At 48.4% G+C, this 12,996-nt stretch overlaps 1 protein-coding gene across 2 annotated transcripts in view; it reads left to right on the top strand.

Moving 5' to 3' along the window:
* The window catches only part of LOC140429820 (phospholipid-transporting ATPase ABCA1-like), a 168,837-nt gene that overhangs the window by 12,359 nt on the left and 143,482 nt on the right, over positions 1 to 12,996 (top strand). The window contains exon 1 of one of the 2 annotated variants that reach the window (XM_072517274.1): positions 12,481 to 12,560. The exons of the other annotated variant lie outside the window; for it this stretch is intronic. The gene's annotated coding sequence lies outside the window, so the exon portion shown is untranslated. Of the gene's footprint in view, positions 1 to 12,480; positions 12,561 to 12,996 lie in introns of those variants that run through there. 2 annotated transcript variants of the gene reach the window in all.

The following is a 12,996-nucleotide window of genomic DNA, read 5'->3' on the forward strand; positions in this document are numbered from 1 at the left end:
CTCTTTGGTTGAATAGGTGTGGAGAAACTGTCTGCGCCAGCGGGGTAAGGTTGCTGACTGGGCGACACAGATGATCAGCAAAGAAGCGAGGGAGACATATGTGGTGACATCTTTTTACCCAGTGAGTTTTGTTTTATAAATTTAGAGTACCCAATTCTTTTTTTTCCAATGGAGGGGCACTTTAGCATGGCCAATCCACCGAACCTGTACATCTTTGGGTCGTGGGGTTGAAACCCACGCAGACACGGGGAGAATGTGCAAACTCCACACGGACAATGACCCAGGGCCGGGATTCAAACCCAGGTCCTCAGCGCCGCAGTCCCAGTGCTAACCACTGCGCCACATGCCGTCCTCATCCAATGAGTTCTTAATGATCTGGAAAACGACTGCCTATACGACTGGTGGAATGAAACTCAATAGTAATATTTGATAGACATCAATTCAGACGAGACGCTGAGAAGCAGTGAACCGATGCTTTAATAAGCTAAATATGTGCCGACGTGTAGCTCCTCCCGCACTGCAGGGCTGACCCAGGTCAACAGGCTTTATACCTCCACAGTTAGGCGGAGCCAAAGGCGGAGCCAACAGCAGCACCAATAATAACATTCCAACAGTACAACAGCAACAACCAATAACAGAACAGCAACAACAATAAGTATATACAACAGTGGAGATAACAATACTAATAGAACAGTAGAACAAGAGTAAACATATATACAACAGCCTTACGTAGCCATACGTGGCTCACAACAATATTCAAAACAGAATCGGGCAAATACTTGAAAAGGAAGAGTGTTGCAATGCTTTGGGGAAAGAGCAGGGCTTTGGATGAATTGGTTAGCTCTTTCAAAGGGCTAGCACAAGCAAAATGGCCTGATCAAGCTCCTTAAGTGGTGCAGGATTCTTTCGGCTGGAGTTTATTGGACATCATTTTCCTGCTACCCACATTCCCTTCTCACCGCGCCCGCCACCCCAACCAAAACATCAGCCACCTGCGCACCCACCCAAAACCTGGCTTTCCTGCAGCGATATTATGATGGGAGCCGCTCTGTTTGGTTCAGAATAGGACCTCTGCCACCACCTGGGAGGAAGTTCTGCCCTAGTGAGCTGCTAGCAGATCAGATTATCATTGATTATCATAGAATTTACAGTGCAGAAGGACGCCATTCGGCCCATCGAGTCTGCACCGGCTCTTGGAAAGAGCACCCTACCCAAGGTCAACACCTCCACCCAACACTAAGGGCAATTTTGGACACTAAGGGCAATTTATCATGGCCAATGCACCTAACCTGCACATCTTTGGACTGTGGGAGGAAACTGGAGCTCCTGGAGGAAACCCACGCAGACACGGGGAGAACGTGCAGACTCCACACAGGCAGTGACCCAAGCCGGAATCGAACCTGGGACCCTGGAGCTGTGAAGCAATTGTGCTATCCACAATGCTACCGTGCTGCCCACTGGCAGCTCCCTAGACCCAGCAGTACTAGGATCGAACGGTGGCCACTGCTGGGACTCTGAGGAAGAGGACTCGATTGAGCCTGGACCGGCCTATCTGTAGATTCAGGCAAGGAAGGGGGGGGGGTTGTGGTTTGGGTGGAAGGGAGAGGGCAAGTTTTACAGGCTGGGATGGCACAGTGGTTAGCACTGCTGCCTCACAGCTCCAGGGTACCGGGTTCAATTCCGGCCTGGGGCGACTCTGTGTGGAGTCTGCACGTTCTCCCCCTGTCTGCGTGGGTTTCCTCCGGGTGCTCCGGTTTCCTCCCACAGTCCAAAGATGTACAAGTTAGGCGGATTGACCATGCTAAATTGCCCCTTTGTGTCCAAAAGGTCAGATGGGGTTACTAGGTTACGGGGATAGGTGGAAGGGCGGGCTTAAGTAAGGTGCTCTTTCCAAGGGCCGGTGCAGACTCAATGGCAAAATGGCCCCCTTCTGTACTGTAAGTTCTATGATTCTTAAGGAAGAGGAGGTGCTGTCTTCTGGCGTTGCCTCCAAGAACCCTCTCTCCCCAAAGGTACCTCCCTTTCCGTTGAACAGAAGCTTGCACAGTGAAAGGTGGGTAATCAGACTGCCCATCTTGCCTTTTCGTTCCTGAGCCATTCATAAAATAGCAACTGAGGCAATATGAGCCCCTCAAGTGGCCATTAATTGACCATTTATGGCCCTCAATAGGCCAAAGGCTGAGCGGGCTGCCTGACACCTGCCCCACTCTCCATAATGCAGGAGACAAGTTGGGGGGCAGGAGGCCATCCATTTTATTGCATGAGCGCCTCCCCACCCCCAAATTCAAGTACGGGGGGTGGGAGGTGTAACATCCAGACTTATGATTAACCCCTGAACAATCACACAGGACCTTGGTGTGATGCATGGCTTCAAATGTGACACCTTTCACAGTTCAACATCGCTCTGTACTGCATTGTACTATCAGGCTTAATTTGTGTGGATAAGTCTGAAAGATGGGCTCGAACCCGCAAATTTGCATCTCAGATATGTGCGACTGATGTCAGTTCTTGACACACAGTATCTTGGTGATTAGGAACACTTTGACTCTTAAATCCAGAGCCGGAGTGGAAAAAGATAAAACTATGCTTTTCGGGTCTTGGTTACTGCAGAACCCCAACAATGCACTGTTGGAAAACGATTTGAGTAATTTGCATCAATGTGAATAAGTGTCGGAGCCGACATTTGCCCTGGCTTGTTTGCCATTGCAGTGAGGTGCAGGCGAGTGGGAGTTGGTGAATGGCGCCTGTGTTTAAAATCTGTTTCTTGTCTTACTTCATATTTGTTGCTATGTTAGATTGCTTTAATTTGTGCCTCTGTGAATCATGCAAGCAGATTTTAACTTGTGCATGATAAGTGAGCAGCTTTGTCTGCTGGTGATTGTTGCACAATTGAAAGTTGATATTGCAATAGGTTTGCCAAGGAATTTATGCTTGGATCAGGATTTTTATAAGCTTCATGAACATAACAAACAGTCCTAGCATGTTTGCAGATCATTATACTGCAGCGAGCCTGTTTCATCATTTGTTCTTCCACTTCCGTTAAGCATCACTATTCCTTTTTTTTTCAAATAATGTTGCACAAGATGGATTTTTTTTTGTTTGCAATGTGTTGGAAACTTTCTGGCTCCATTTAGTATAATGAAGATGAGGAAATGGGAATTGAGGAACATTCCCGCCGCACCCTTTTTCCGATGCGGCGCGCCCCCACCGGTAGCGGGATTCTCCGTTGCGGCAGCTGGCCAATAGGGTTTCCCATTGTGGGCACCCCCACTGCGTTGGTAAATTTGCAGGCTTGAGTGCGCTGTCAGCGAAATGGTGGATCCCGCTGATAGAGAATCCCGCCCCTCAATTTTAAAGTAAAGCACTGCACTTGACCAAAAGCAAGAAAATGGATAAGTCTTTCTTTTGTGGAAGTCTATGAATTCAATGCCTGTTCAATCGGTATTCGACTATGTCTTGTTTTTCGCCACTGTAATTTATGAATTATGGTAAAGGCAAAAGAGAAAAAAAAAGTTGCATTTACGTAGCATCTCACAACTGCGACACCTCACAAATTGTTTTACAACCAATGAAGTCGTATGTGAAGGGCAGTCATGGCCGTAATGAAGGACACATGGTGGCCGATTTGCACAGGTGACCAGATAATCGTGTTTTTTTAGAGATGTTGATTGAGGAATAAATATTGGCCAGGACACTGGCGACAACTCCATAGCTCTTCTTCAAAATAGTGCCGTGGGATCTTTTATATTGGAGCGACACGGTAGCACAGTGGTTAGCACTGTTGCTTCACAGCTCCAGGGTCACGGGTTCGATTCCCGGCTTGGGTCACTGTCTCTGCGGAGTATGCACGTTCTCCCCGTGTAAACGTACAACTCTGAATGCCGTGTCGTTGAAAATCCATAAGCGAGGCACCTCGCAGGTTCGGTCGGCGAAAGCCTGGAATGGTATGCCTGTCTTTTGCAATCGTTTGTGCGGATACATCACACATTTAGCGATGATGCTAAACTGCTGCTCAGTAAAGACCACTTCAAATGGAACATAAAATTGAAGATTCTTTATGAATTCTTGCGTTGCCTTCTTGAAGCCGGGCAGCTTCGCTTTTTACAGTTGTCCATTTCAAATTGATTATATTGAAAAAAGTTATTTTAAATTCAGTTTTTTTGATGCCACTCAATTAGAAATTCAGTGCAGTTGAGCCTTAAGAGGTGAAACCTAGACAAAAAAAGCGCCGTAACTTTTTTTTTCTCGTTAAACAAAACACACTGCTCAACACAGTCAAAGTGCACTGTTTTGTTATGTTATCACGATCAAATTTATACTGAGTTCCTCTGTGTATGCAGCCAGACAGAAACAAAATAGCTGTTCAGTGAAAATAGTTTAGCTTGAAGTAAATGCTCTTTGTTTCAATGTTGCTCACATCTTGTTACGCCTGCAAAAGCGCGATCTTTAAAGGCAGGCCGCGGAAACAGGAAGCAATTTTCATTTTTAATAGAACAATTTTGGACATGAGTTTCCAAGGGGTACACATGTCACATCTTTTTGCGCTCCAGCATAGGTTCAAATGCCCTCGGGGACTTCAGTTGATAACAAAAGAGACTTCCTGTGTATGAATATTTCAATAGCAGTTTTGAAGAATAATGATCAGTTTCCTGTGGTTTCCAAAAATTTCTTGAGTCTCCGATTACTGGAAATGGTGGAATTAGCATTGGACAAGAGTTTCCAAATGGATAAAGCTTTTCGGAACTGAAAGCATCAATGATATCATTCTTACCAAGTTAATTGAGAGTGCTGCTACTTGGTGAGGTTCTCACTTTGAAATAGGACCATCTGACACATCACTCTTTGGGTAGAGCTTTCAGGCACTGGCTGAACACCGGCGTGTACCGCTACAGACACACAGCCGAGTTTACAATCATGGGGTCGATCGCATAGCGAGCGCGTTTAGCCACGTGTTTCCTGCCGCTCGTAGCGGCGAGAAACACATGGTTATACAACGCGACTCGCGTTGTATTAGTGGCCTCCTGGGGAACACGCAGGCCCCCCTCGACACCCACGCAGGGCACCCCTGGTCCGATTGCGCACGTGCGTAAAGCATGCCAGCTTGGCACCTTGGCAATGCCACCTTGGTAATCTGACAGTGCCCATGACAGCTAGCAGTGCCACCTAGGCACCATGGCAGTGCCAAGCTGGCACACAGATGTCATTGCCAGTGTGCGAGGCTGGCACTGAAGGGTGCCCATGTGGCACCAGCAGTGCTAGAGCACCACCCTAGCCAAATGGCATGCAGCTGGGAGCCTCCAAAGCTCTGGGAGACCCTCACGAGTGCCGTTCCATCTGTTCCCCATTTGTGGGGACCAGTGCTGAACGGCGCTCGCCCGAGTTCTCCAAGGAAAGGGGGATGATTCCCAAAGCCTCAGGGACCTTAGGAATCTGCACATGAGAGTGAGACTAGCTGTCTCGCTCTAATATGCAGATTTGCTAAAAAGTGATCCCGCTCACAATGGCGTTACATCGCAACGTGATCTTGCGATGTGTTGCGAGCTGGGTAGAACCCGGGAGCAGGGTCCCCTGGCTTTTATCGGCCATGCTGCGCTGTGGTGAGCTGACGTTTGGACGTAGCGCAGCATTGGATCGCGCACCATATCTTCAGCCATTCTGACAGAAGAAAATCGGGAGGCGTGGTTTACACCGTCAATCTGGCGGTGGGGTGCCCGATAGAGTCAGCAATGCCGGCTCCGCAGAGATCGGGGTGTCATCTTTCAATGGCGACCTATCAAGCATAGAGTTAAAACTCCCCCCCCGCCCCCATTGCCAGCACCCCATCACTACAAAGGTATCAGGTGCTCTCTTTTTGTGTTATGTACTCTGGGATAACACAGGCTGCAACTCGATGCAGCTTTAACCAAAAGATACTCCAGACCTTGAAGTTAGTTCAATCTGATTTATTGAACCAGTAGCACAGTTCTCTATGAGTTCGACTCTCTGCTAACCTAAGTGTGGTTACTCTGTCTGACTGAACCAGATTAGCTCTTAGCCACGTGCTGGAGGTGTGATACTGTACATACACCCTGACTCACTCTGTAGATGTTCATCAGTGGAAAGAGACGGAGTGTGAGTGTCGCGTGTCTTTTGTAGTGAGATACCACCCCTGAGTGTCCTGCCTGCTCATTGGTCATGTCCTGTTCTCTGTGTTCATTAGCTGCCTGTCTGTGCCTGTCTGTATATCATCTGCATGTCTGCATATCATGACACTCTTCCAGTCTCCATTGCCATCCCTCCATCCCCCGCCCATCGCACAAGTATCAGGGCTCTCTCCCCCCACAGTGCCCCTCACTGCCAGGAACCAACCCTCCCCTCCTCAACTCCCGTCAATGCCAAATTCCCCCGCTTCAAAAGCCTTGGCCCTCTCCCCTTCCCACCAACCACAAGAACCCTTCCCCTCCAATGGGGCTCTCCAGAGAGTCCGCCCCAGCACTTCCACCTGAGCATGTCACCCCCCCCCCCCCCCCAGTCGACATGAGGTCACGTCAGCGAGGTTTCAATATTCCATGAGGGGAATCTTGTGGCCGGGAAGACCATTAGAACATAGATTCCCTAAAGTGTAGAAAAAGGCCATTCAGCCCATCGGGTTTGCACCGACCCTCCAACATGCACACACCTAGGGCCACTCCCCCCCTCCTATCCCTGTAACCCTACCTAACCTGCGCATTCTTTGGTGCAAAGGGGCAATTTGCCATGGTCAATCCACCAACTGCACATCTTTGGATTTTGGGAGAAACCCATGCAAATACGGGGAGAAGGCAAAAACGCCACAGTCACTGAAGGCTGGAATCAAATAAGATTAAAATTCATTAAAATGTGTTTAAAAGGCGGGGACTTTGTTACGTCACTGGCGAGGGGGCGGGGAAAATTGGGAAATAATATCTCGCCAGCTGTAGGTGTGGCACCGATTTTGCTTTCCAATCATTGGGCATTTTTGCTTTCTTCAGTTGACCTCCAGCCTTCTCCTTTCTGCCTTGCCTGCATTTTGGAACAGTTTTTTTTTGGTGCAAATCAGTCATTGAATGTCAAAACGGGCCACATTGTCCCTTTTATTTCAGTCGCTATCAGTCTGTTCATTTAATATTAAGAGGCAGATAACTCACAGTGTCAGCACAATTGTGACTGCAGTAAAAAAGATCACTGTGATGGTTAGCCAGTCATATACACTGTATCTGGGAGGTATGGCGGCACAGTGGTTAGCACTTCTGCCTCACAGAGGCAGAAACCCGGGTTCAATTCAGGCCTGGCGTTGCTGTCTGTGTGGAGTTTGCTCTTTCTCCCTGTGTCTGCGTGGGTTTCCTCCGGGTGCTCTGGTTTCCTCCCATATCCAAAGATGGCAGGATAGGTGAATTGTCCGCGTCAAATTGCCCCTTAGTTCCAAAGAGTAGGTGGCAGTATGGGGAGAGTGGACCAAGGTAGGGTGTTCTTTTGGAGGGTGGGTGCAGACTCATTGGGTCAAATGGCCTCCTTCTGCACTCTAGGGATTCTATGATTCTATTCTATCTACAAGAGGCAGGATGTCTGAGTGCTCGAAAGTGCAGCAGGCCACAATTATCTCGGGAGGCATTGGTTGATATATGACTTCTAATTAGATCTTTACAGAAACATAACTATTTAATGAACCATGCTCTTATTGAATGGTGGGCCCTATTTACATAGAATTCACAGTGCAGAAGGAGGCCATTCGGCCCATCGAGTCTGCACGGCCCTTGGAAAGAGCACCCTACCCAAGGTCCACACCTCCACCTTATCCCCATAACCCAGTAACCCCACCCAACACTAAGGGCAATTTTGAACACTAAGGGCAATTCATCATGGTCAATCCACCTAACCTGCACATCTTTGGACTGTGGGAGGAAACCGGAGCACCCGGAGGAAACCCATGCACACACGGGGAGGATGTGCAGACTCCGCACAGACAGTGACCCAAGCCGGAATCGAACCTGGGACCCTGGAGCTGTGAAGCAATTGTGCTATCCACAATGCTACCGTGCTGCAGGTGGGCCCTATTGCAAAATCCTGGAAATCCCTTTTCCGAACAGCAACTTAAAAAAAAAATTGCTAATGTGGTGTAGGCATCGCTGTTTGGGCCAGCATCTATTGCCACAAGGGCATTTAAGAGGCACTACGTTATTGAGGAACTGGAGTCACATATGAGGCAGGTGAGGATGACAGATTTCCAAAGAGCATTAATGAACCAGATGGTTTTTTACGACCATGGTTTCATTGTCACCGTTAGACTTTTAATTACAGATTTTTATTGAATTCAAATTTCACCATCTGCCCTGGTGGGCTTCGAGCCCGGATCACCTGAGCATTACCCTGGGTCTCTGGATTACTTGCCCAGTGACAATAGCGTACACCACTGCCTCCCCTTCAGCAGTGTCAAGCGGCGGTTCATGAAGGAGCTCACCAACACCTTCTCACAGGCAGTGAGGGATGTGCAACAAATGTTGGCCCAGCCAGTGAAGTCCACATCCCTTCAAACCACAATTTGTACCATAAATACAAAGCTGAGCCGTGGCTAATACTAATGGTCATTAAATCTTACTTCCAAGATCGTTAACATAGAACGTTGAATTCTAACCCAAATCTTGGAAATTACATCATTTGAGTCATACTGTGAACTGTGTATGCAAATATAAAATATTCGCCTGTTGGCAATTGTTAATTCGCAGAGGCTTTCAGCAGGAATTTCACCAGTATTTCCAAAAGTCACCATGCTTCGAGGTGTTTAATAGCTGTTAATGTAGGAAGGTAGCCAAGTACACGGGCTGGATTCATCACCGGCTGCTGCCGTTAGTGAGGTTTCTGGTCCGGTGGAGAATCGAGCATTTGGCACTGATCTCATTCTGATGCCCTGGTTCCCCGCTGGCTGCAGCAGCGAGCTACACACCCTGTACACGGTGGAAAGATGCAAATGAGTCATTTGCACCCATTTGCCTCTGATTAATGGGCTGGAAGCCCGATTCTCCAGGCTCTCGTGATGCTCCCAGCCTCTCAGGCGGGATTTACCTGGTGTGGATTGCTGCAGGTATTTCTAAGCGTGGCAATGGTGTGTTGGGTCAAGGGGAGTCAGTGCATCATGGAGGTGCCCCCAAAATCCACCGGCATGCCCCAACTCCCTCCTCAAATGCAAACCCTGCCCGTCCTCCTGGCTGACAATTAGTGGCACCCTCTGCTCTACCACCACAGGAATTATGGGTTGTCCCCCCATCAGGCGTCCCCATCTGGAACCCCTGTCTGAAACCTGAAGAGTAGTCCCGGCAGTCGTGTGCAAAATGCATTTTCACTCACCCTTTCCCAACATCTTCCGCCTCAGACAAAAGTGCTCAAAGCAGCAGCTGTTACAAGTGTCAGAGGCTTCCCCACAAAGCAAATTACACCAACAGGGCTTGAAATCCCTTGACAGCCTTTGAAATGCAGATTTTCCATTTAATTTCACACAGCAACACATTGCATTAGCTAGTGATGGACATTTTTATTACTCCAGCTGCTTAGTGGATTGGTTATCGATCTTTCCCTTCATGCTTGAATGCATCTCCATTACTCTGCTTTGATGCTAACCACAATATTTATAAACATTCTTGCTATGATTAACAGTTCCTCACGACATCTAAATCAGCGAAGTGCGTTGATTTCCTGGGCGGGATTCTCCACTCCGCCACGCCACATTTCTGCCCCGACCGGGTGGCGGGATTCTCCGTTACGCCAGCTGGTCAATGGGGTTTCCAAATTGTGGGGCAACCCCACGCTGTCGGGAACCCCCCGGGCGCCGGCATAACGGAGAATCACCCCGGTTGAGAATCCCGGCCCCTATTTTTCACAGTAGGAAGCACTTAGCTGCCTTTCATGTGGTGAGGAGGTTGTCAATCATATGAAAAAAAGGAGAGGGAATCACTCCTGGGCATTACTCTGAGCATCAGCGGAGACCAGGAGTTATTCTACTCTGGCGGGGGCACTTAGTTTCCAGAATGGAGAATCCAGCGCAAGGTAACTTGAACCAGTCATTAGAAACTGAGACGGCGGGCAGCACGGTAGCACAATGGTCAGCACTGTTGCTTTTCGGCACCAAGGACCCTGGTCCGATTCCCGCCTTGGGCCACAGTCTGTGCAGCGTCTGCATGTTCTCCCCGTGTCTGCGTGGGTTTCCTCCGGATGCTCCGGTTTCCTCCCACAAGTCGCGAAAGACATGCTTGTTATATGTATTGGACATTCTGAATACTCCCTCAGTGTATCCGAGTGTGCCGGAGTGTGGCGACTAGGGTATTTTCACAGTTACTTCATTGCAGTGTTAATGCAAGCCTACTTGTGACACTAATAAAAATTATTATTATGGGCGGCACAGTGGCGCAGTGGTTAGCACTTCTGCCTCACGGCGCTGAGGACCTGGGTTTGATCCCGGCCCCAGGTCACTGTCCATGTGGAATTTGCACATTCTCCCCGTGTCTGTGTGGGTCTCACCCCCACAACGCAAAGATGTGCAGGATAGGTGGATTGGCCATGCTAAAATTGCTCCTTAATTGGAAAAAAAAACATTGGCTACTCTGAATTTAAAATAAAATGAGACAACAATTGAAGATAATCTCGGAAACTGCTTTTGTGTGATCCATATAGCAGTCATTGGCATTTGCTTAGTCCACACCAGCAATGCGCTGATGTTGTGGTGATGCCAAGGGCCACTGACCATTGACCCTGCCTTAGGTTCCCATGCAATTGCAATATTCTTCTTGATCCCGAGCCTCCTGCTTTGCATCTGAGAAAAGTTGAGTGCGCGCAAAGAGTTCAATGAAACTGGAGCAGTTGTGCTCCATGGAATAATATGCAAGGTTGGTGTCTGTCCTCAATCTCAATAATGATGTGGAGCTGCCGGTGTTGGACTGAGGTGGGCACAGTTAGAAGTCTTAAAACATCAGGTAAAAGTCCAACCGGTTTGTTTGGAATCACTAGCTTTCGGAGCGCAGCTCCTTCCTCAGGTGAGACAGCAACCGATGAAGAAACTGCACTCCGAAAGCTAGTGATTCCAAACAAACTTGTTGGACTTTAACCTGGTGTTGTAAGACTTCTTACTATTCTCAACAATGCCATAGTTACTCCAGGATATGAGTCTCGGGGTTGCTGTGGTGGGACATGGAGAGGGAGAGGGCGTCAACAAATGGGGCATATTGATTGCTGAACTGGCGATTTGAGTTCAATGGAGTGGAGGATTGGGAAGGTCACAGTGTGCTTTTAAAAAAAATAGTTCTGCTCCTTTGAACATAATGGATCCTTTTGTCTCAAATCCATGTTCCTGCTCGGTGTGTGTTTAGCGAATTCTGTTTTGGATCATTCTCTAAAGAAAGCCCACAGGTTAGCTAGTCTTGATGGAGCCTGACTGCGAAACCATTCGGATTCCCTCCTTCTGCTTTTCCCCCTCCCACAAGTTCACTTTTTCAGTTTCAGTCTCGGGGTCTGAAGTGCCAATGGCACTATTGTACATTTTCTTTTGTTCTGACTTATTTGCTGGTGACAGGAAGTGGCTTACCTCACATCCGTGCAAGTTGTTCACATGCCAGCCTTCAGCCAATTGAGTCAACAGGAACCAGGACCTGTTTTCTTTTAACAGAATCAAAGAATTTACAATGCAGAAGGAGGCCATTCGGCCCATCGAGTCTGCACCGGGCCCTTGGAAAGAGCCCCCCACTTTAGTCCACGCCTCCACCCAATCCCCATAACCCACAAACCCGATCTAACCTTTTGGACATTAAGAGGCAATTTATCGTGGCCAATCCAGCTAACCTGCACATCTTTGGACTGTGGGAGGAAACCGGAGCACCCGGAAGAAACCCACGCAGACATGGGGAGAAAGTGCAGACTCTACACAGACATTCACCCAAGGCTGGAATTGAACCCCGGACCCTGGAGCTTTGAGGCAGCGGTGCTAACCACCGTGCCACCCTAATTTTAATGAATTGATTTGGCCTGTTGCTTCTCCCCTCCTCTCACAGAGTTGTTACGGCACAGAAGGAAGCCATTTGTGTCTACACCATCCGTCCACATGAGAATTGCGGCTTTGTGCCATTCTCCTGCTTGTTTCCAGTCAAGTAATGATGCAATGCCCTTTTGAATGCCTCATATCACTTTGGATTTAACGAGGGATATTTTGGCACATTTCCATCCTGGGCCTGCCTCAAGCGACATCAGTCGAACCCATTTTCCCAAGAGATTGGATTGTGATAGGAGTGGCTTCAAAGCAGGAAGCCCCAGATGAGATCCGGAACCATAAACAAATCATCAGGTTGCATCATTCTTGGGCATTGGGAAATCTTTGGAGTTTGAAACCACTTCTATCTGAGTTGGAGGACAAATCGCATTTTGGGCAAGATTCGCAGCAAACGGTTCATTTTTGTACTGCCGTGTAGCAGCGAGGGAGGGCTGCACTGTCGGAGGTGCTGTCTTTCGGGTGAGGTGTTAACCTGTGTCCCCGGCAGCCCCATCAGGAGGACACAAAAGATTCTGTGACGCTCAAAGAAAAGCAGGTGAGAGCTCCCAGTGACCTGGCTGACATATAGCGGGCAGGGTTACCAACCCTTCAGGATTGGTCAGGAGTCTCCAGAATTGAGGATCCATCTCCAGGACATTGCTGTGTGCCACCCTGGATAAAAATCATCGGGACATTTTTTTAAAATGAGGTTTTTTTGGGTAATTTTCTCAAACATTTCTCTTTACGAGACATAATGAAGAGGGGGGGGGGGCGGGGGGGGGGGGGGGAGGTGGCTGTTTGGTTGATGTTTATGAATCATCAAATTGATTTTGAATTGGTGTAGGAAAGCAGTGCATTACGAGGCCGACTAACGGTTGGAGTGTGGGGGCAAGTCACGGGAGGGAACCGCTAAGAATACATTGAATCATGGTGGACAACCCTAATAGTGGGGGCGGAGGGGTGTTTTTCACGGGAAGCAGGTCAATTTCTTT

Source organism: Scyliorhinus torazame, chromosome 9 (assembly GCF_047496885.1).
Source record: "Scyliorhinus torazame isolate Kashiwa2021f chromosome 9, sScyTor2.1, whole genome shotgun sequence".
Taxonomy (NCBI): Eukaryota; Metazoa; Chordata; class Chondrichthyes; order Carcharhiniformes; family Scyliorhinidae; genus Scyliorhinus; species Scyliorhinus torazame.